Source organism: Ictidomys tridecemlineatus, chromosome 11, assembly GCF_052094955.1.
Source record: "Ictidomys tridecemlineatus isolate mIctTri1 chromosome 11, mIctTri1.hap1, whole genome shotgun sequence".
Taxonomy (NCBI): Eukaryota; Metazoa; Chordata; class Mammalia; order Rodentia; family Sciuridae; genus Ictidomys; species Ictidomys tridecemlineatus.
Window position 1 is genome coordinate 121,248,907 of NC_135487.1, and position 24,009 is coordinate 121,272,915.

General features: G+C 38.5%; 1 pseudogene; it reads right to left on the minus strand.

The window, feature by feature from the left end:
* Positions 1–256: 256 nt before the first annotated feature.
* Positions 257–20,789, minus strand: LOC144368713 (T-cell surface glycoprotein CD1a-like; annotated as a pseudogene).
* Positions 20,790–24,009: the final 3,220 nt, after the last annotated feature.

The following is a 24,009-nucleotide window of genomic DNA, read 5'->3' on the forward strand; positions in this document are numbered from 1 at the left end:
TCATGATGAACAATTCTCTTTGTTACATCAGGTTCCTTAATTATTTCCATTTTCCTTAATTCCTACTGTTACTCTTATAGATGAAATAATGGTGTATACAAACAGGTAAACAAAGAGGAGTAATATCTGTTTTTATTAATGGTAAATTATACTCTACCTCAAAATTCTCCACAGTGAGCTGAGTTAGCTACTTTTATCCTGATGTTGAAATTGTTTTCTACTATTTTAAATGTTATTACAAATTCTCAATATATAGTTAAGCTTGTGCTTCATACTTCCATGGTTGGGTTATGCCCTCGTTTGGATTCCAATTCACTGTCTCTTTTTTAAACCCTTTAAACTCTTTTACAGCATCATGCATCATCCACATCCACACCAAGATTTCTAAACCTTTAATGGAGGGTAATGCTCATACAGATGAAGATATGAAATCTGCTTATCCTGCTTATCCTTTGTTTTCAGATGCCGTGGAATCACATAGATTTTTTCATCAAAATACTTGATCACTACTGAAAATATTTTCCATATCTTCTCAAAGTTTCATGCTATGGTTAGCAATTGTTCCCACTGTGTATACTTATGAGCCCTATATAAAAATTTGTGAACCCAGGGCCTACATTTTAATACACAGTGGTAAATGGATGTTACTCATTTCACTCCTTTTTTCATGTTTTTATTACTACCCATTCTGGATTTATTTAAGCTAGTGCCCACAGGTATAAAAACATATTTGCTTGCATTTCTCACTTATTGCTTTGCTTTCCACCATGGGTAAGCCTGCTTATTTAGAAAATGGATAATGCCCCTGTGTATACACCTTGTGCTTTTGCACAATTTTGTAATCAATGAAATATAATTTTAAATCATAAAATTCCTCATAATCCTACTGAACAAACTTTGGTTAAATGAGTGCATCATACTCTTGAAACTTGCCTTTTAAAACTAAAACAAAAAAGGGGCAATCTAGCCTCTCTCATATTAATAATGCTTTAAATATTGTTTTATTTACAGTTAATGTGATCAATATGGAATGAAAAGTTAATATTCACAATTGGTTGTCTGCTTTGGATAGACATTTTATTCCTAAACAGCCATTACTAAGAATTTATGTAAAATATAGGGTTCCACCAGACCCAGGATGACAAGACCCTGTGCCCCTGACCACATGGGGAAAAGGATAGACTGCTGTGCTCACACCAGCAGGTCCTGCTTGGACTCCAGCTTCATGCATGAGCTCTATCCATTGTGAATGGGCATCAGGAACTTCACACCTTGATTCCCAAGTTTCATTTGATCCTGGATGAGGAGAGGCCCACCAAACAAGAGGAAACTCTCCTCAAAAGAGAGGAAGCATTAAAGAAGGAAGATAAGAAACATGAAAGAGGATCCCAAGCTTCTAGACTTCCAGTGACTTGGGGACATATAAAATCATCAACAGCCTCAGCTTAAAATGTACTCTGGAAAACTTAGTTACTGCTTTGTTTGCTAAACTTACATGAAACTCTGTAAATGTTTTAATTCTTGTGATAATGTTATTCTGCTGTTGTACCCTACTTGTGCGAAACTTAGTTCTAAGTCAGGCTCCTGGAGTTCTAGAACCCATTATAATATTTAGGTTCACTTGGCTAAAATTGTTATATATCTGCAAGAACGTCGCAGCAGATTAACTGTGTTCTCACCATCCTTGCAGGATTTGATGGGCCACCATCCTGCACAACGTATTCATCAAAGGTCTATTCCCCTTGATGAAAACTGTGATGATTCAGTACATCGTCTCTCAAAGGCAGAATTTGATGCTTTGACATTTTCCATAGTGGGTTTCCCTGGACTAGCTGTCGGGGCTTACAAAACCACTATGAACCTGGCCTGTGCTGTGGTAAAAAAAGTATTAATCCTACCTCTCTGGCCATTAATACGCTTAATGAAGAACAAAAGCAACATCGCCAAGCCATTCTTGATAACCAGGCTGCTATTGGTTATCTGTTGTTGTTACATCATAAAGGATGTGAGGATAAAACACATAAAGGATGTGTTGCTTCAATTTAAGTGATAACAGTACTTCTATTTCAAGAGCATTAAATTACCTTAAAGATATCATTAGAAGGTCCAACAGATGATGAAGGTTTAGACTTGTTAGATTGGCTAACTTTGTGGTTCCCCAATTGCATCTGGCTCAAATAATTACTCACAGGTGGAAGTTTGCTGCTACTGGGATTGTTGTGTTGCACTTGCCGCTTGTCAATGGCTGACCTATTTTTTGCCCCCGCCAGTATTAAGAAGAAAACAGATATCATTCATCTGGAAGGCTTAAAAAACAAAGGAGAGCTGTAGGTATTCAGACCAAGGAAATAGACAGGAAAGCGTTCCCCTGGTGAGAAACTCCTGGGGTCAACTGATGGGGTACCTGGTGCCCTGATTCCCACAATTGGAATGCCCAGCCTCCTCCCTCTGAGGGAATAAGACAACTATGCCGGCACTAGCTGCTTTTCTTAGCAATGTCCTTGGAGAGCAGTGGCTCTGTGCTTGTATTAACCTGGACCTTATCTCTATTAGCTAGCACTCAGGTTAAAAAAAAAATATTAATTAGAATACAGTCATGGTAATGGGCGGTGTGTGTTCTTTGAGTTAATAAACTCCCAGGCAGCGGGCGGGGGGGGGGGGGGCGAGCAGACCCTTCATTTCCAAACTTCTTCACCACTTCACCTCACTCCTCTCTGCTCCTCCTGTCTGTCTGCTTACACTTTGTGTGTTTGTGCCTGTTCTTTTATGTGCCGCCTCCACAGGTATTTCTCCACAGGTGTTCCTTTACAGTTAATTAATCAATAAGTTAGAAAAACACATCAGATATAAAGTTACACTCTTACTATTCAACAAAATTTTACATTTTGTGGGGGGGGGGCTGGGGTTGTGGCTCAGTGGTAGTGCGCTCGCCTAGCAAGCATGAGGCACTGGGTTGGATCCTGAGCACCACATAAAAACAAAATAATGTGTCCACATAAAACTAAAGATAAATAAATAAATATATTTTTAAAAAAATTTACATTTTTAAAAATCATCTTTCAATTTGTTCAAGTTACTTTCCATCACATGTCCAGGGGATGGTGCAAGGAGGGGTGGAGCACAACAGCCAGCTCCTTGCATGTCTTCACAAATGGAGATGCTTAACCCTCACCACTCCCCACTTCCCCAGCCTGCCCAGCAATTCTGATTATACAGCCAACTCTTTCCAATTGTGAAATCTTAGCAAGTTAACATGTCAGCCAGGCAAGCCTGCTTCACATTTTATAGTTGGGATTTCCATCCTTTTTTTTTTTTTAATTTTATAGGAAATTTCTATTCCCTAAACATGAACCTGTGGTTCCTGGAGCACAAAGCTTGCTCAGGAAACCAACAAGAATATATAATCAGAGAGAAAAAGCTCTCTATTTATTCCATGTTGTTGATCAAGCCCAGAAATAGAGAAAGAAAGAACAATATTTTCAGAGACCCTTGTAGAAAATGATATAGTAAGAAGAAAATCTGGGGAAAAGTACAATAAAACTGCATGAAGTTTGACTCTGTATGATGAAATCTAACCATCAAAGATGGAACTAGCTGGGAATTAGAGATTATTAATTATATGTTCAATATCTTGGAGCTAGGACTGATTTTATAAATTTTGGAACTACTCTCAATGAATATGTTCCCCACACAAAAAGTTGAACTGATGAATAAGTACATGGACAAATGAATAAATGAATAAATTTTATCAGGAGGAATTCCATGAAAAATATCTTACATGTTGAACTGTTGTTTTCATAACATTAAAATGGTTGTGCTAGATAATCTTTTATCCTTTTGAAGGCCCCGAGAAAATACATTTTTTTGCCTACATTTAAATGGACAAAAGAATGAAGATCAAGAAAATGTTTCAAAATCACTCACTTACCCAGCAGCATAAAAACCACTTTGATTTCTGGTCACTGGTTGACAAAAACACATGAAGAGTACAGGAGGGGTATGGATCCAAGTGCCAGAGTTAAAAATCAAGTTAGTATAAAAGTTTATAAGGAAAAGCAAAAGATAGGAATCAATTTTAAGTAATAACCAATCTTAGAACAGAGAAGAATGAAGAGGGAAGTAGAAAAATAATTTGCAACCAAAAGTAGAAATCAGATGAATCACCTGATGCCTGGTACATTGGGCAGATGATTTCAGTCACCAACAAGAGGACACCATCATAATGAGCTGAAAATACTAAGGGAAATTTTATTGGGTGATATGACTGAGAATTCCAAATCCAAATTCAGGCTTTGGATACTGTTTAATCTAAACTCTTCTGTGAGTCTGTTGTCTCTACATTCTTGACTATTTGATTAATAATACATAGACTTGCTGTTCCAGAGTTGAAAAAATAATTTGAGCTGATTTAAGCTTTATATCCTACATGATAACATTCAGAAAAAGAGAGAGTATCACTTTCCCCTTACTAACATCACAGATTTAGGCTCCTTATAAACCGAGCCACCTTAGGACAGGTACATACCCAGTCTCGTTCATCCAAGCAAAGGCAAGTGGAAACTATAGAATGACTACCTTAAATGATAGGTTGCCTGTCCATTCTTTAGCTTATCACTTTCTCAAGGATGAGTTCTCAAGATTGTGTTAGGCTGATCACAGCAGTTGAGAGTGGAGTTAATCAACCAAACCCCATGGCTGCCATGCAAATGTGGCAAAAAGAACTGGAAGCTAGACAAGCACTCTACCAACTGAGCTACTGAGCTATATACCCAGGCCCAGTGATGATCTTTTTTTTTTCTCCATTATTTCATAATCAATATGCACCTGCTGCCTAATAAGTATATAGTAGGTGCCTAGGAGCTATTGAATCCATTTAGGAATTTTAAAGAAATTGAAGTTAATCGTGGAGATCTTGACTCACACTGCCACTTGGGGTCATTTAGTCCACCTTCATAATCAAGCTTTCTGTATTTGCTAACTTGTCTATTTATTGATCTTCACTTGTAGTAACCCCAAATCAATACTCAGTTTTTTATGGATCTGTGCACTGTGGTACGACACTTGAGTCACATGAAGGTCATGCTCCTTGGGCCCGTGAGTTGGGAGGTGGCCTACTTTGCCTATGTGAGAGGCTCTCAGGGTTCAGCACACTGAATCTGGAAGTTGTGGTGAGCACACTGACCACACTCAGCCCCATCTCCGTGGTAACCTGGCCTCCCTCAGGTGCACAGCATGTTCTTTGCCTTCTGCTTTCCTGCCACTGACCTACTAATCCATTGGTTACTGCTTGTAAGTATGTTGCTGGCTCTTTGGATCATTATGACCCTCAGATAAATCTGTCGAGTGACAGACAGGCTATGCTTAAAAGCTTGCCTATGCAATAATAAAGTGGACTGAGATCTCGGAAACTGGTCTCCAGAGGTCTCTTTTCAATTCCGTTGCCACACCCTCCTCAGCTGTTTCCAGGGCTTCTGCAGGACCCAGCGAACCCCTACACACTCCCTAGAAAGGTCACAGGAGGTGATGTTCTGCCTCTGGTTTCACTCCTCACTACAGGAGGAGCATCTTTCTGTGGTCTATTCAGCACCATTTTTTTTCCATATTTTTGTGTCCTTTGCTACTGATTTTGTGAATTAAAATGACCCCAAAACGTACTGCGGAAGTGCTATCTACTGTTTTTTAACTCAAAAAGCCTAAAATGTGCCTTAAAGAGTAAATAAATGAGTTAGATGAACTTTGGGTTACAGTTGGAGTGCAGTTGGCTGTGACTTCAATTTTAATGAATAAACAATACAGAACACCAGGGAAAAGAGGAAATCTGATGAGTAAGTGAGGATTTTTTTTTATACTAACAGATATAATAATATGAGTAAGCTTTGTAAAAGCAGCTAAATTTATTTTTTTATTGAGACAAAGTAAATTTTTTTTTAAGTAGAGAGAATTGTAGCAAAGCTGAAAGCCAAAGAAATCTACAAACACCTTATTCAAGTCAGGAAATTGTTATACCCTTTTCAGGTAGTGTTTTAGTACAAAAAAAAAACCCCTGCATATAAATAATTATTTGCAATTTATTTAACTGCATTTAAATAATATATTTTAAAACAAAATATACAAAAACAAAGTTATGTATTTAATGTTTAACAAAAACATTATAAACTTCTAACCCTGTTTTTACCTTAGTAACGTGGTTCAGTGTTCACTAATCCAGTATTTGCAGCAGCCACTGTATAGAATATAACTACAATGAATAATGACAACAACGTACTGTATGTACATTACGTACTTGGACCCTGTATTAATCCTTAGGAATAATACTCTCTTTTTTGATTCTTTTCTCTTCAGTGACACACTTGTATCATATTCCAAATACCACCTATATCAGACGCCTTTCAAGTATTTTTATTAGTTGTTCAAAACATTACAAAGCTCTTGACATATCATATTTCATACATTTGATTCAAGTGGGTTATGAACTCGCATTTTTACCCCGTATACAGATTGCAGAATCACATCGGTTACACATCCACGTTTTTACATATTGCCATACTAGTGTCTGTTGTATTCTGCTGCCTTTCCTATCCTCTACTATCCCCCCTCCCCTCCCCTCCCCTCCCATCTTCTCTCTCTACCCCATCTACTGTAATTCATTTTGCCTTTCAAGTTTTAATGTGCCCAGTGAATCTACTGTTGATTTTTTTTAAATGTAAAGAATAGTTCATAAGTCTAACATCAGAGGCCGGATTCTACCTTTCTACCAACCTCCAATGTGATCAATCTGCCATTTGACTATCAAAACATTGAATATTGAGAAGCTTCTTCCTCCCCAGCTCTTTCAATTTAAAAGCTTTGGAACAATAGTTCTACTATACTAATTCTCCACAGTTGAATAACAAAAGGGGAAAGATGCAAAATTGTGTTTCTTCTCAGACGCGGCTCAGAGAAGAAATTGTAAAACTAGGATAGCTTGAAATATCTTGGCAAAGTGAGAAGACTTTTAATAAGAGGCACATCAAATACCTCAACTGTAACACAGATGTCAGGAAAGAAGAAAATTTTAAAATATTAAACATTTGGCTTAAATTAAATACTGTTTTTCTTAAGAACATGTTATGTGCAGGCAAGACACTTCCCCAGGGTTATAGACATTAAAAAGACATGCATTTTGCTCTCAAGTTTCTAATATTAAAAGTTGAAAAGAACCTACACAATTTCCAGAGAAGCTAGGGAGTGAGGGGTATGGATAGCAAAGTGCAGTTGAAATGTGGAATAACATAGATGACAGACTGACTGCTTTCCACTGGGAATCAAGGAAGGTCCTGGGAAGGATGTAACCTGTGAAGGTGTGTGGAATGCACCTAATTTTCAATTAATATAGAGCAAGGTGGAGTTAAAAAACTGAATTTTAAACCCCCAGAATTCAGGTGAGAACAACAAATCCTGCAAGCTTACACTGAGCATTTCTTAGTTAACTGATCATGAAGTACCAATAAATTATAAAGGTTTCACGGGGAGAGTTGAAGTGATGTCATCACCACGTGCTGTTGAGGTGTATGATGAGCACCTGGGCCACTGGGTCTTCATTTCAAAGGGAGAGCACTGCAGAGGTTCACGGTTTATCCTAAAGTGAACCAAGTGAGAACAGAGCAAATTACAGAAATTCATAAAGTGGAGGTAAGAATTGAGGAGAAAAAAATTAGGGGGACTAAGGAGAAAAGTAAAAGTGAGGAGAAAGAAAAAAATGGTAATAAAAGTGGGGAATGAGGGAAGAATAGGAAAAATAATGAATACAAAGAACTCACCAGAGCTTCCTAAACCAAATGCAAGACCTATCAGAAGAGCCAGGGCCACCACCATGGCCAAGATCAAGCCCAGGAGACTGTGATGCTCTGCAGATTCAAACGGACACCAAGGATGCTATTTTAAACCCATTCCCTGTTTGACCCATCTGCTCCCTGTTTCATTGTATTAACCTGGGCTTCTCTGGTTTGTCTACCAATCTTTATCCCCATTTTTCTCAAATCCCTCTTCAGAGATGAATACTTTATCAACCCACAGTATCTTCTTGCATCTACTCACCTCTCGGTTTTTAACTCTTCTATTCCTTTGATCAACTTACTTGTCTTTTTTTTTTAGGTCTGCAATCCCCCAAACCCAAATTTATAGCTGGCCCTTCTGCTCCTCTAGAGGATCACAACCCCCCATCTCCAGCCTGGGTCCCACTCTTACCACCCCAGTAGAGGACGAGGTCCTGCCCTCCTAGGCTGCTGTGCTTCACCCTGCAGGCCAGGCCAGCTGCCTCCCCAGCTTCCACATCCAGGGTTGCTTGGAGATACCACGTCCCATCTGCATTGGGCAGGATGTCACCTCTCTGAGTGCCCAGCTGCTCCTGCCCACCTCGCATCCACATCACCCACACGGGCTTTGGGTAGAAGCCAGACACATGGCACACTAGCAGCAGATGGCCAGGCCCAGGACTGGAACCATTGGACAGCCAGGCCTCAGGCTTCACTGAAAAGGACAGAAAAGAGGTTCACAGGTGGACATGAAGGTAGCTGAGTGGTTCAGATCCCATCACCTTTGAAGGTCCATCTTCCCCACTTCTGAGCATGCCACCCACCCTCCTCTCCTTTGTGACCCCTTCTTATTCTCAATTTGCTTTTAGATTACAAAGTTCTTGGAGAATGGGTATGGTACGGACCTTGTCACTGGAGATGAGCCTTCCCTGCATCATGAAGATTCAAGATGAATCATGGGCAGGTGTCACCGAGAAGCCTGGGCATCCTGTGTGTGAAGGCTGGGTTCAGACTGAGTAGTCTGCAGAAATCTTGGGCCTTTCTTCCTCCCTCTGGAGAAAGCAACCATGTTTCATTCTGAAAACTCAGGAAATCAGTTCCTTGAACAGCTAACTGCAAAAAGCCTATGAAGTTCTTCCCAGAGCACATTTCTCAGCCTGCTGCTGTCTGTATATCAAAGGGACTTAGGGAAGAGGGATTCAATGAATTAAAGGACAAAGGGAATTTAAAAAGGATAAAATGGAATGAGTAGAAGCAACACACAATAGAAGTGGAAAGGAGAAGTTTTTGGAGATTTACAGGAATGAAACCAATTCTGGTTGGATCACAGGTGCACAGAAAAGGGAACTGGTAGGAGTTGGAGGTAGAGGAAGAAATGAATGATTTGAAAAAAGGGAAAATTGTTCAAAGGTACCTGGAACTGTGTGGGAGGGGAAAGTTGTGAGTCTGAGATTGTAACAAGCTAGGGTAAGTGGATCCTGTGGTTACAATGACTATGCAGACAGGGAAGGCTGAAGAGATTCAATGGGGGAGAGGAAAATCGCACTTTAAAGAGCTAACCAAAGAGTGAGGAGGCTATCTAACCAGAGATCTGGGAAAAGGGTGGCCACAAGATATATCTCTAAGGCAGAATGATAAAATACAGTCCTGAAATCAATGAGAAAGCAGATCAAAAGTAGCAGAAGACAGAAGTGTTTGAAGGATCTGGCTTATAGAACTTGCCCAACTGTGTGATTGTAATTTTATGATGGAGAGAAAGGAGTAAGATTCAGAACAGAGTATGCGATTTTCTAGAGGAATAAAAACTCATAGAGAGATACCCCATGCACCACCCTCCCAATTGAGGGGAACTGAACTCACAATCAAATTGTAATAGACCAGTGTGAACTGCCTGAGAGACACCAGTGAAGTAGTTTCGGAAATATGTTTCCAGTTCACTCAACTCCTTGTTGCTGAATTTGCCCCTCGACCAGGGATACAGGAAAATGATAGTATCAGAGCTGCTGTCCCAGCTGTGAGTCTGCAGTTCATGCAACCCAACTGAGCATTTATCTTGTACTAAAGAATAGTTATACAAGGATGCAGTCTTGCTAATATGGACGGTAATAGGGTCTTCAAACCTTGTATATAGCAAAAGAACAGAAAGAATGGGGAGAAATGAGATACTTGGAAGGAGAGAATTGGGAAAAAAAAAGGCACCAGAATGGGAAGACTCAGAATGCGAAGCACAGAAGGAGCACATTTATCTTAGGTGGCATTTGCTTATTACAGGGTCCCCTGCTCTCTCTGTAAACACCCTCCAGAAGATTACAGGGACCCCGAGTCAGGGGCATTTATGATAGCACCATCATGGCACTCTTACTCTCTAGGTATAAACTACCAACACACACACACACACACACACACACACACACACACACACACACACACACCCTCTTGCACCTAACTGGTCAATTGCCCCAGTTCTTATCAATTTCACTGTCACAGCATGGCACTTGCACTTGTTATTGTTTTCTCTCTGAAAAGTTCTTCTTTGATTTCTGTTCTAAACAAAACCTATCCCCGCAGAACTCTCTTCTTACTTCCTTCTCCAACCAGCAGAAAAATGTTTACTGTCTGAAACAAGAAAATTCTGCTCCCGGCCAAAACCCTGAGCCTCCTACTCAGTTTCCCATTTCCCTTTAGTTTGGGCTTTCTTCTAAGATCCCAGCTTCTCTCACTGTCACCAGCTTCTGTTCCATTGATCTTCTCCTATTTTGACTGCCACGGAACAAGTTTTATATGGCACTGAAAAGTCACTTTACCAATAGGGACTTTTTTTTTCAGTGCTGAGGATCGAACCCCGGATCTTGTGCATTTTCTGTTATTCTGTCCACTTGCCCCTTTGCATTATTCCCCCATGTGTTCTCTTCCCTTTCTGCTTTGTACATCTGGGCTGTCTCCCCAAAACTCTCAGTTGCTGGCTTCCCTGTGACCCACACTTTTGACCTTAGTGGTCTACTTTTTTGCCTTCAATTTTATGTCTCCAAAGCCCAAATCACTATGGTCCCAATTGCTGTCCACCCCCTCCTCTGCTGAAGCAGCTTCAAGATTATATGCTTTGTGTAGTTTTTCATTTGTTCCTTGGTGGTATCTGTCTATTTGCTTTGGAAGGAGTATGGCTGCAGATCTACCATCTGTGAGTCAGACCCTAGAGAATGTGTGTCCTCTGTGCTTTTTCTGCAGTAGGAGCTCCTAGGCTCATGACAGAAAAACAGAATCCTAGATTCCAGAGTTTTAAACATAACTACACTTAAAAAATAAAAATAAAAACTTTCTACCTACCAAGAGATCATTACAAGCTTTCCAGTGTTGTGTCCCCCTTTCCTAACCACTGCGGCGGCTCCTCACCTCTGGCCCCATGTTCTTATACAGTGTCCTTGTCCTTAGTAAATGTTCTAAGACCCCATATTAGACAGTATGAGATCTGGAGAGACTTGTGGTTTGGTTACTAGAGCAGAAAATAAGGATAGAATTCCTTAACCTTAAGCCCAAAGCAGAGAATCGAGAAGGTTGGGCAACGGAGAGAGAAAGGAAGATGAAAATGACAAAAGCTCACTACTTGAGCAATAGCTGGGAAAAAGCAGGCCAAGTTGAAACACAACAGGAACAGATGGATCATTGAAGGAGATCCCCAGCAGTGGACCGAGTGCTATGCCAGGCATGACAGTCTTTTGGGCATATCAGCATCACCCCTCCTTCAAACAGCAACAAATACCACCAGAAGGAGTTCCTCTACAAGGAACTTGTAGAGGGATAACTACCAACTGAAAGTGGCTGAAACCCTCAATGCCCCCTCCTCCATTATAAATCAGGGGAACGGGTTGAGGTACACCCAAGAGCAGGACAGTCCTAGGAAGTGTTTGGCTAGCTCAGCAGTCTGCGCGTGGTCCATGGGCACCTGGCAGAGATGGTGGCAGGAAATGGGATCTCAGAACCCAGGAGGGGAGGCAGTCTCTGTCCTCGGCAGTGGAAGGAAGTGGCACCCGTGGTTCACAACCTTAGGCTGTGGGAACTAGAACCTAGCGGAACTGGCTGAGCCCCTTTCCTGGCAGCAGGAACAGTGCTCTGGCAATTTGTGTTGGTCAGGGGGATGCCTCTGTACCACACACCACCCATAGAGAAGCACAACCACAAGTCTCACACTTGCAGACAGTCACCAGCCTCTATGTCACTTTGAAGAGGACCCTGTGGAGAGGAGCAGGTGTGTGATTACCTGCAGCAATCAAACCAACAGCCCAGAGCCCCATATTCGGAGCTCCTGCACACAGAAAGAGCCAACAGATACAACACCACGTACTCAGAGCATCCAGACTCAGGACCCTGGGCTCAAATGAGAACCGGCTGGTAGAGAGTTCACAGCAACTAGGAGAGTGGCTCCTGTACCCAGAATTTCTGGAGGAATCCAAATCTGAAGAGTGATGGACACTTTCTAAATCTCTCAGATGCTGATGAAATCCAAACAGACATTCAATAAGAATTCTCTTCACTTGGCATGGTTTTTCATAAATAGCTGAAATGTCAACTTTGATCATATATCACTCTTCCTCTACATTTGATAGTTGCTACCCTACTATTTGACATTGAGCCATCAGCCCATTTGATTGTATTTCTTCTAATGTTTTAAGGCATTATTTTGAATAATTCTCTCCTTGTTTTCCTAGCTTAGGTTCATATTTGCTTCCCTTACCTTCTTTTCCCTGTTATATTGCCTGTTGATTTTCAATCTCCTCCACCCCACCAATTTGCTTTTCTCTTATTTTTACTTTAGGGTTCATTTTTTTCTCTTATATTTTTTCTTTTCTCTTCTTTCTCTCTCCTCTTTTGTCCAAATTTTTCTCTTCCCCTTTTCAACCCCTACATAATGTTTTAGCAGTTTGACTATGTTTGATTAGTAACTTTTCAACATATTCCAGAACCTTACAACAAGTTTATATCTGGGTTATAGAAACTGTTGAGAACACTATCAACAAGTTTTTGGGTTTTCCTAAGACTGAAGAGTATGTGGATTTGCTCCAAAGGCTTGCAGTAAATAGGGATCTGTGGCTTCTCTCAAAGTGGTACTGAATTGGGAACCACAAAGGACACAAATTGAATAAAATTATCAATACTTACACATTTATATCCCTGGGCTCTTAAGAGGAAGAAGTTTACTATATAATCCCTTATGTTAAAAAAAGTGATAATCATCCCAGAAGATGGACAGACATAAGAGCCATATGAAAAACCAAGGGAACAAACCACACCAAATAGCCAAGACATTCCAACAACTGACCCCATTAATTCAGCAATGAGAACATATCAGAGAAGGAATTTAGAAATTTCATAGTTAGAATGTTCAACAAGCTAGAAGACGATGTAAGAAAACACAGGAAGTGAAAGGTAATTTCTATAAAGAATCTGCAGAAGAACCAAATGGAATTCCTGAAAATGAAAGATTGAAAGGAAAGCATCATAAATAGATTAGATGACACTGAATACCAATCCCTAGGAGTTCAAGACAAAGTATATAATCTTGAAAATAAAGTTGACAATAAAGAACAGATGTTAAGAGACCATGAAAAGAATGTGTAAGACATCTGGAATAACATTAAGAGACCAAACTTAAGAATTATTGAAAATTATCATATAAGTGAAATAAGACAAATAAGACAAATTCAGAAAGCCAAGGGTCAAATGTTTTTCTCTAAGAAACAGAAACTAGTCCAAAATAAGGGGGAAAAGGAGAAAAGAAAATACAGTGGTGGAATTCCATGAAAATAGAATAAATATTAATGGAATAGAGGAAGGCATTGAAGGAGAGAGAGTAGGCACAGGATAATGGAAGACAGTGGAACAAATCGGACCTAACATTCCTATTTACATATATGAATTACCACAGGGAATCTCACCATTGTGCATATCCACAAGACACTAAAAACAAACAAACAAACAACAACAACAAAAAAAACTGTAAGTAAATAGCCAGAAAGATCAGTAGACTAAAGACTAGAGGAAAGAGAACTGAGGAGGGGAGAAGGGAAAGGAGAAGTAGTGGAGAATGAACTATAACAAAACATATGCTATGATTCTATAATTATATCAAATTGAATCCTACTGTTATATATCACTAAAAATAACCTTTTTTTTAAAAAAAAATAGAACATTTATAAAAAAAAACAGGTAAAATTAATGAATAAAATAAAATTTAGCTCTAAAAAAATAAATAAAATGAGTGCCAACCAAGGTAGTAGTGATGGGAAAACTGGATGTCCATCTGTGGAAGCATGAAAGTGGACCCCTGTCTCTCACCCAGCACACAAGTCAATTCAAAGTGGATCAAAGGCCTAGGAGTTACTCCAGAAGCTCTGCCACTGCAAGAAGAAAATATAGGCTCAACACTCTGACATATCAACACAGGCATCAAATTCCTTATGGAGACTCCTAAAGTTCAAGAAATAAAACCAAGAATCAATAAGTGGGATGCCATCAAACCAAAAAGCTTCTGCAAATATATGATATCCCCCAGTGAATTTCACCTGTATGTGTATCTATAAAACACCAATTACAAAAAATACTATAAATAAATAGAAAAATGCTAATAGAGAAGACAAAGGGAAAAAAGGGAGAGGAAAGAGGGAGGGGGAAGAGGAAGTACCCGAGACCAAAATGAAGCAAATCATATTTCATGCATGTGTGACTATGGTGAAGTGCACCTGTGTATTACGATGACTAATATGCACTGAAAAAGATGTTTTTGCAAATATGCTTGGAGATATTTTTAAACAAATCTTTTGTTAGCAATAGACAGACAAAATGACTAAGATCTGTATACAGAAGATTGGAACCATAATATCAACCAATATGACCCAATATATATCTATCAGACATTATCCCTGAGCAACTTCTGAATGTGTTTTCTTTCAACATGCACAGAACACTCACTGTGGTTCTGCCATTAAAGAAGTTTCATTCAATATAGAAGAACTGAAACCACTGAATATGTTATCTGATCACAATGGAAATGAACTTGGAATCAATAACAATAAGACATCTAGAAAATACATAAATAGTTGAAAATTAAACACTTCCTCTAAAGATTAATCAAATTCATATATACCTCACAGGAATGATGAATAAAAAAGAGAAAAAAATATGAAATTACCAGTATCAAGAATAAAAGGAAAGATATTAGCACAAACTCTATCACTAAATTGATAAGATGTGAATATAATGAAAAACTTGATGTCAATACATTTGATAATGTAGATTAAATTTTTAAAAATTCTTAAGAACATAATTTACGGTAATTAAGAGGAGAAAGTAAAGATTGTAATAACTCTATGGTAATTTGTTATTAAAACAATAAATATCAAATAAAATAAATTAAAAATAAATGTTGACATTTATTTTTTTCAACTCAACCAATAAAGAAAATTTCAGAACCAGAAGGCTTACTGAACTTTATCATTGATTAAGAAGAGAAAAAAAATGCCAATAATACATAAAATCTTTGAAAAATAGAAAGGGAAGCAGCTCTCAATTTATTTTATAAGCACAGCATTTGCCTAAGACAGAAACTTTACAAAGAAATTATATAAAATAAGTTACAGACCTATGTTACTCATAGACTTACACACAAAAATTCTTAATAAAAGAAGACTGGAAGAATTATGATTGTGTAGATTACAAATGCAGCATGTGGATCTTATTTCAGGCTGACTGTAACTATGGAACCAAATAGGGGAGAAATGGCCCAGAGGCAGATAATCAAGTCTTCCATTTACAGCAAAATATCACCTACAAACTTCCTCACATCTTTACAGTTTACTTAAAAGTACCAAAATAAGCTTGTTTGTTTTTTTAAAAATAGTGAGTTAAGATAAGGGTTCCAACAAATAAACTACAGGTTAGCAGTTCTACATCAGGCACCAGAATTTCAGTTAGAAATGGTGAAACAGCAAATTTTCTCTTTAAACACCTGATGATGTTTGTGAATGTCTGTATTTTACCACTAGGTGGCGTGGAGTAACTAGGAGCCTCGGTAACTGTTACTGAGCATTGAGTATTTAGTTAGTGAATATTGGAGGACTAAGACATTCTTTGGAAAAAAAAAGATTGATTTTTGGGTTTACATATATTTTTTGTTTGTCAATATAGTAAGATAGTAACAAGACACCTTTTTTACCCTGCCTTACATCAAGGCCAGTTCTTCCCTCCATCCCTAATGAAGCATTGAGACAGGCTCATTTCTGCAGCCATGAACATCCTCTATGCATTTGCCCAAAGACTTTCTCATGATGTGACTGGAACACCTGAAGAAGCTACTTAGCATGTGAACTTAGCACTCAGAACTCCACGTGTGGGGAGGTAACGTCCCATGGGACCATTCTTAACTATTAATAGTGTGAGCTCATGAATATGTGCGCCTCCAAAACCCCTCAGGTGAATAATAAGAGGCACAATTGGTACAGAGGGTCAGAAAGTCCCAGCAAGATCAGATCCCAGGTTTTCACACTGGTGACAAGGCTGATAAGCACCGCTGTATTGGCTCTCCATCCTTTCCTGTTTTACCCTTAGTGTCCCCTCACCCCTGGTATCATGCCCCCAAATAAAGTTTTACCTATAAAACTTCTTTTGGCTTTATCTTTTTCCTGTTTTATGGTATTATTTCCGGAATAAGCCCAAGTAAGATCCAGCACCCTGAAAAAGAATATTTTTAGCACCCAGAAGACTGAGCCATGGTTCCACTTTCCAGTCAACGACCTTTTAAAGGCAATCAATATTCTGATCTCTATCACATTAGGTTAGTTTTGATTCTGTTTTTGAACTTTGCATTAATAGAATCTTAATGCCCGTTTCTCACAGAACATTATTTCTGAGATCTATCCATGTTGTGATGTGTAGCAGTAGTTCCATCTTTTTCTTTCTGTGTAGCATTCCATTGTGTGTGACCATAAAACAATTTATCCATTCAACTGTATATGGACATTTGAATTGTCACCAGATTTTAGTTATTTTGAATAACTAAGATACTTTTAAGTACTATTAGACAAGTTTTTGTTTGTTTGTTTATTTGTTTTGTCAGTCCTAGACATTGAACCCAGGGCCTTTTGCATGCCGGGCAAGTGCTTTCATGCTGGTCTTACTCCTCAGCCTTTTAAAAATTTTACTTTGACCTAGAGTCTCACTAAGTTTCCCATGCTGGCCCTGAACTTGTGATTCTCCTGCTTCAGCACCACCACAGCTGGTTTGTAAACGTCTTTATGAATATAAACACTCACCTCTTAGGATACACACAGAAATGAACTTTCTAGGTTAGAAGTTACAGATATTTTTTAGATTTATCATTTTATTAATTTTTACATTTTATTTCTACTTTTATGAAAACATATGAATCATACAGAATAGTGAGTGGGGTTCAGTATGATATTTCCACACACGAACATAGCCTGCAAAGATCCCCTATCCACCCTCCCTCACACACACATACACCCTTCCCAACTTCTGTTAGTCACTGTTCTACATTAAGGTCAACGATTTTTAGCTTTCACATGTGAGAGGGCATATATAGTTTTGTTTTTTCAGTGTCTGGGCTCAACATAACAGTGTCACTTAACATAATGTCATCCAGTTTCATTCATTTTGCTGCAGATCACAGGAATTTCTTTAAGGCTGAATTCTAATATGTATCTATGCCATATTTTAAAACTTGATCATCTGTAGATAAGATATGCAACTGACCTAGGCACCTAAGTATGGCACATAGTGCTGCCTGGAATGGATATGTAAGTATCTTTATGGTATGCTGTTTTAATTTCCTTTGAATATAGACGCAGAAGGAGGAGAGCTGGATCATGTGGTACAGTTATTTTTTAGTGATTTTTGAGGAATCTCCATACTGTTCTTTAACAATGGCTGTATGAATTTCCTTTCCTGCTGATAATGTATGAGAGTTTCTTTTTTTCTTCACAACCTCTCCTACATAAGTTGCTTTTTATTTATTTCTTTTTGGTAATAGATATTCTAATTGGGGTGAGATGGTATCTCATTGTAGTCTTGATTTTGCATTTACCTGATGACTACTGATAATTGAGTATTTTTTTATATATTTGTTAACCATTGGTACTGTTTTAAAATATGATTTCAGATTTCTAAGTGAATTACCTCTTTCATTTTTTGAGCTCTTTTGTAATTTAGATACTGACCTTCTGTGAGATAAATACTTGGCAAAGACCTCCTTCAATCTGCCGACTGTCTCTTCATTCTGTTGACTATTTCCTTTGATGTGAAGGCATTCCCATTTGTCAATTTTTAGTCTTGTTTTCTGCCGCAGTCCGGCTGCAGCAAAATAACCAGGGGGCGATGAGCAACTTGTGTACATTGATACAACAGGAGTAGGAGCCATTTATTGTAGGATAGGAGGGGTATTTATACATTCCACACAGCTTATCTTAATTAACATAAACTAGATACAGCAGTCAACCAATAAGGAATCTCCACACTTAATGGCTCGCTGGTGTTACTTCACAAACCACTCCCTCTGCAAAATGCCAGGTGCCATCCTGACTTGTTTACAGACCTTAACATTCCCCCCCCTTTTTTTTTATAATTTAAACCATATCTTTATTAAAATTTATTGGAGATAATATCACATAAAATTAATAATTTTAAAATCAACAATTAAGTGTCATATTTGGTACAATTGCAATATTGTGCAACTACCACTTTTTTCTAGTTCCAAAGTATTTCCATAGCTCCAGAGTAAACTCCTGTACCTATTAAGGAGGTTCTTCCCCTTACCTGCTTCTCTCAGATCCTGGCTAACACCAATGCACTTTTTGTCTCTGTGGATTCATCTAATCTGTATATTTCATATAAACCAAACCTTAAAGTATGTGACATTTTGTGTGTAGCTTTTTTCATTTAGCATAATGTTTAAGGTGTTTATCTGCATGTGTCAGTATTTCATTCCTTTGTTTAATATTCCACTGTATGTATATGCCATAATTTGTTTATCCTTTCATTTCTTGATAGGCATTTGGACTATTTCTACCTTGTGACTATTAAGAAAAGGATTGCTATGAACATGTGTGTACATATATTTGTTTGAAGACCTGATTTCAATTCTTCAGACATATACATTGGCACAAAATTGTAGGGTCATACAGTAATTCTGTATTTAACTTTTTGAGGAAAGGCTCACTTCTTGTTTGATCCTGTTGGAGGTAGATTTACACTTTCATAGTGAAGAAAACCAGCCTTTCTTAGCTACATAATTTCTGTTTTTAGTGTTTTTTATTTTTTAGGTCACTAAATCAGTATTATTTTATTGATCACAAATGAATTACAGGCTTTTTGTTTAAAAAAAAATCATACTATATGGTTTTGTTCAAAGTGGATATTGTCATTCAGCCGTCATCTAATATCCTGTCCCAAAATATTGCTAATTCTTAGTAAATATTCTTGAAAAAGTTTACATTCATGCCTTAACATACAGATAAAAGTTGTGTTAAAAATATTTGACAACTACTAAAGCATGGATCCTCACCTATGAAAATGTAACTCTGCAGGAAAGTCCTTTAGAACATCTTGCTGTACCAAGTATTGTCCCTTTAAAGGGTGGGAGGACGAGGGACTGAAAGTAGCTGGAACAGTGGGACAAATGGGGAACACTTGGAAGATTCAGGGCAGCAGCTGCTCACAACTTACACAAAGCTATTCCTTCATCATAAGTCTACTGCCACACTAGCGTATGGTAGTTCTGTGGGTACACGTGTACATACACCATAAATGTAAAAACCCAAATGACATTATAGCTCACATACCATTCCAACTTGCTTTGTGAGCTTTGTGAACCATCACAGGCATCTACTTGTGTTAGCATGCACAGTTCTTTGTCATTCTTAACAGTTCCAAGGTATTCATTGTGCAGTCACTTATTTAACAAATCCATTCCTGGTTAAGTGCATCCTTTTTGACTCTCCAACAAGCTATTTCTTGCTCTCTGTACTTTCATAAGTATTTCTATGTTCATTAGGGACATCACAATGTCTTGGTCTGGTTTTGGTATCAGAGGAATCTTGGCCACTTAAAAAGTTGGGAATTATTCCCGCTTTAATTTTCTGGAAGAGTTTATGTAAAATCAGTATTACTTATTCCTTAAACATTTGTTAGAACTCACTATCCCCCTTTTGTTTAATTGAAATAACAACCATAGTGGTTTTTACACAAACACCATAAATAATCTGCTACAAGCAGAAGGGGAGGATACAAAATGCCACAATTCCAAGCCAATTGATGGCTCCATGTAAGAAGCCCTTGAAAAAATCATACCAGCAATGACACCATTAGCAAAGATACCGAGTTACAATTTGTTGTAGATTACAGTTTATTGTCTCAATCCAGGTAAAGCAGTGTCTCAATAGATTAACTCACAGTCCAGGTAAATCACAGTCCAGGTAAATTCTGCAGGCAGCTAGCTTAATCCGAAGTCTCGTCCGGTTCTCAGCAACACTGGAAATTCTTCAACCCTCGTCCTCACCGGCACTGGGATGAAGGCAGGAACTCCAGCAATGATGCTAAAGAAAATCCTGTAGTATTCCAGCAGGCACTAAGAAAACAACCTTCTGAACAATTTAGTACATTATCTCAAGGGTTTTTTAACATTTGAAATAAGCCTTAATAGTGCTCATCACTCGTTTGCTTCCAGGTGTGGGAGAACCATTGTAGTTACTGGCCTTGAAAATGATCAAACTTCAGGAACAGGGCATCTTCTGCCTGCAGCATCCCGGGAAGACCCAGATGGCCCCAGGGAGAGTCTGGGGAGTGTTCAGGACTCAAACTGCCACTGGGCACAGGGAGCAAGAGCCTTCGAGACTGTGCCTGGATTTGAGCTCTCGCAGTGGCATCCCGCTCCCCCAGTGGGGGGCAGGGAAGAGCCGGCTGCCGCTGCTTGGAAAGTCCTTGCTGCACCATGACTGGCTCACACACGTGGCAGCCGCCACGATGATTCACGCACCCTCCGGTAACAAAAAGTATTCAGTAATAGTCTTTTGCTGCAACTTTTTTCTTGATAATCCTTCTTCTTCTGAACTTTCTTTTTCTTTCTGACTAGAGTTGCTGGGCTCTTATCAACACATGCTCTTACTAATCTTGGTTCCACTGGGGTGCCTTCTTCCCTTAGTAATTTACTTCTCACCCCTTCCATATTTTCATCACAAAGACAATACAATACACTTAGACAAAACAAGACACAAACATACTGTATCAATCTTTTCCATTTTTTCAAAATGGCCATTTTTCCTCTTGCCCTCTCTGTCTAGGGACGAGCAGATTTGCTCTTGTCCTATCTAGGGACGGGCAGCTTTTTGTGTCACTTACCCCCAAGTGTCCTGGGGCTCCCCGTAATGGGCCATCATCTGCCGCAGTCCGGCTGCAGCAAAATAACCAGGGGGTGATGAGCAACTTGTGTACATTGATACAGCAGGAGTGCGAGCCATTTATTGTAGGACAGGAGGGGTATTTATACATTCCACACAGCTTATCTTAATTAACATAAACTAGATACAGCAGCCAACCAATAAGGAATCTCCACACTTAATGGCTCGCTGGCGTTACTTCACAAACCACTCCTTCTGGCAAAATGCCAGGCGCCATCCTGACTTGTTTATAGACCCTAACAGTTTTCTGTGACTTGGGGGTTCTCACTAGAAAAATATTGCCTATATCAATATCTTAAAATGTTTTCCCTACAATTCCTTCTATTAGTTTCAGACTTTTAGTTCTTACATTTAGGTCCTTAATCCATTTTGAGTTAAGTTACATGTAGGGTTAGAGATAAGGGTCGAATTTATGTCTTCTGCATGGGGATATCCAGTTTTGCAACACTTTTAAGATACTGTCATTTCTCAAATATATGCTTTGGGATCCTTTATTGATAATAACTGGGGTGTGCAAATGAGTTTGTTTGTTTATATGGGATATCTATTCTGTTTATATGGGATTTCTACTCTGTATTTATTGTTCTTCCAGCTTGGTTCTTTTTGTTGAAGACAGCTTTGGTTAGTCAGGGTCTTTTGGGCTTCCATATCAATTTTAGGACATTTTTTTTCTAGTTTTATAAATAATGTCATTGGAATTTGGGAATTTTGAAGGGGATTGTATTGAATCCATAAATCACTTTGGCTAGTATGGGAGTTTTAATATTAATTTTTTTCTAATCATGAACACAAGAGGTCTTACTGTGTGTGTGTGTGTGTGTGTGTGTTCTTTAAATTGTTTAATCAGTGCTTTGTAATGTTCACTGTAGAGGTGTTTCACTTCCTTGATTTAGTTTAACCTTAGAGATTTTGTTTTGTTGGTGGTGACATTTTGTTTCTTTGTTAGTTTGATGGCTAGAATGAATGAAATTGATTTCCTGATTTCTTTTTCAGCAAATTTCTTATAGGTGAATAGAAAACCTATCAATTTTTTTATGTTGGTTTTCTGTTCTGCTGGTTCCTGTGGTACAGTTATTTTTTTAGTTTTTTTGAGGAACCTCCATACTGTTCTTTAACAATGACTGTACAAATTTCCTTTCCTGCTGATAATGTATGAGAGTTTCTAATTTGTTATCATTTCTAATAATCTCTTGGTGGGGTCTTTAGACTTCGCCATATGGAGAATTATATCATGTGCTACTAAGGGTAATTTGACTTCTTGCCTTCCTGTTTGTAGGTATGCAATTTATTTCTTTGACTTGCCTACTTGCTCTGGCTCAAAATTCTAGTATTGTTGAATAATGACACTAAGAGTGGCTAGTCCTGTCTTTTTTCTGATTACAGAAAAAAATGCTTTTTTAATTTCCCCCTTCAGTCTGATGTTAGCCGTGGGGTTTTTATATGAACCCCTTATTATGTTGAAATACATCTAGCTATTTGTTCAAGGCTTTTATAATGAAGGGATGTTGAATTTTTATAAAATGTTTTTTTCCTGAAACTATTGAGCATACCACATGGTTTTCCCTTTAATTCTATTGACATGAAATATTATATTTAATGATTTGCATTTCTTGAGCCATTCTTGGGATTTTTCCATATTGAGCCCTCCTTGTGTTCCCAGATGAAACCAGCTTTATAACAATGAATTATCTTTTTGATATGCTGTTAAATTTGATTTGATAGTGTTTGGTTAATTTTTTTTACATCTAAAAAGAAAAAAAAAACAAATAAGTAAAACAATTTTTACACCCAAGCTCACTGTGGCTATTGAACCATGTTAGTTTTCTTTTGCTGTTGTTATTGTTGCCATGTTCTTACCTGGTGTTTGTAACAGGGCTACATTTGTTTCATAGAATGAGTATGAAGGGTTTCCCTCTCTCTCAGTTCTATGGAATATCTTGAGAAAAACTGGTGGTACAGTTTCAGAGAGGTGCCCAATGATAGCAGCTTAGATCATGGGGCACAGAGGGCACAAAATGTGGGCTGGTAAAATTGTCTGAGGTTTGTGAGTTCTGTGGAAATCACCTGTAGAGTCATCTGTGGTGGCAATGGAGACCATTGGGGATCTCCAGCTTGCATTTGTTTTTCCACAAAAAATCTATCTTGGCCAATCCAGGTGGGGAAGACTATGGTGCTTCTAGAATGTTCATCCTTTCTATAGTGTCACCTTGGGCTTTTCTGTACTGGGGGGATCTTGTCACTTTTCTGCTGCTCTCTGGCTCACTTCCTTAGTTACTCCCTCAGAACATATTTGTTTGTTCTTTGCTTTGTTTCTTTTTGTGGAGAAGAATAAAGATAGGACACTCTACTTGGCCATCCTACTGACATCAAATTTTAATTGTTTAAAATGACTGTCAACTAACTAGTACCACCGATATGTAGGACCCACATTCTTATAACTTGAAGAAATGTACACACACTCCCACCTAGATTGGTTTAGAACCATCACAGGCATCTCCTTGTGGGGAAAATGCAAGCTAGAGATCCCCCATGGTCCACTGCCACAGCAGATGACTGTGGACAATGTTATATATATGTTTTGAGCCTCTAAAACATTTTTGTTTTCTTTTAGTTATCACACACACACACAGACACACACACAATAACATAGGGGTTACTAAAAGGAAAATAAATAGGAAACTCCATATTACAGGCATGCCAGTCCCCTCAAATTCAACTCGACAACTGTGAATACACACACACACACACACACTCAT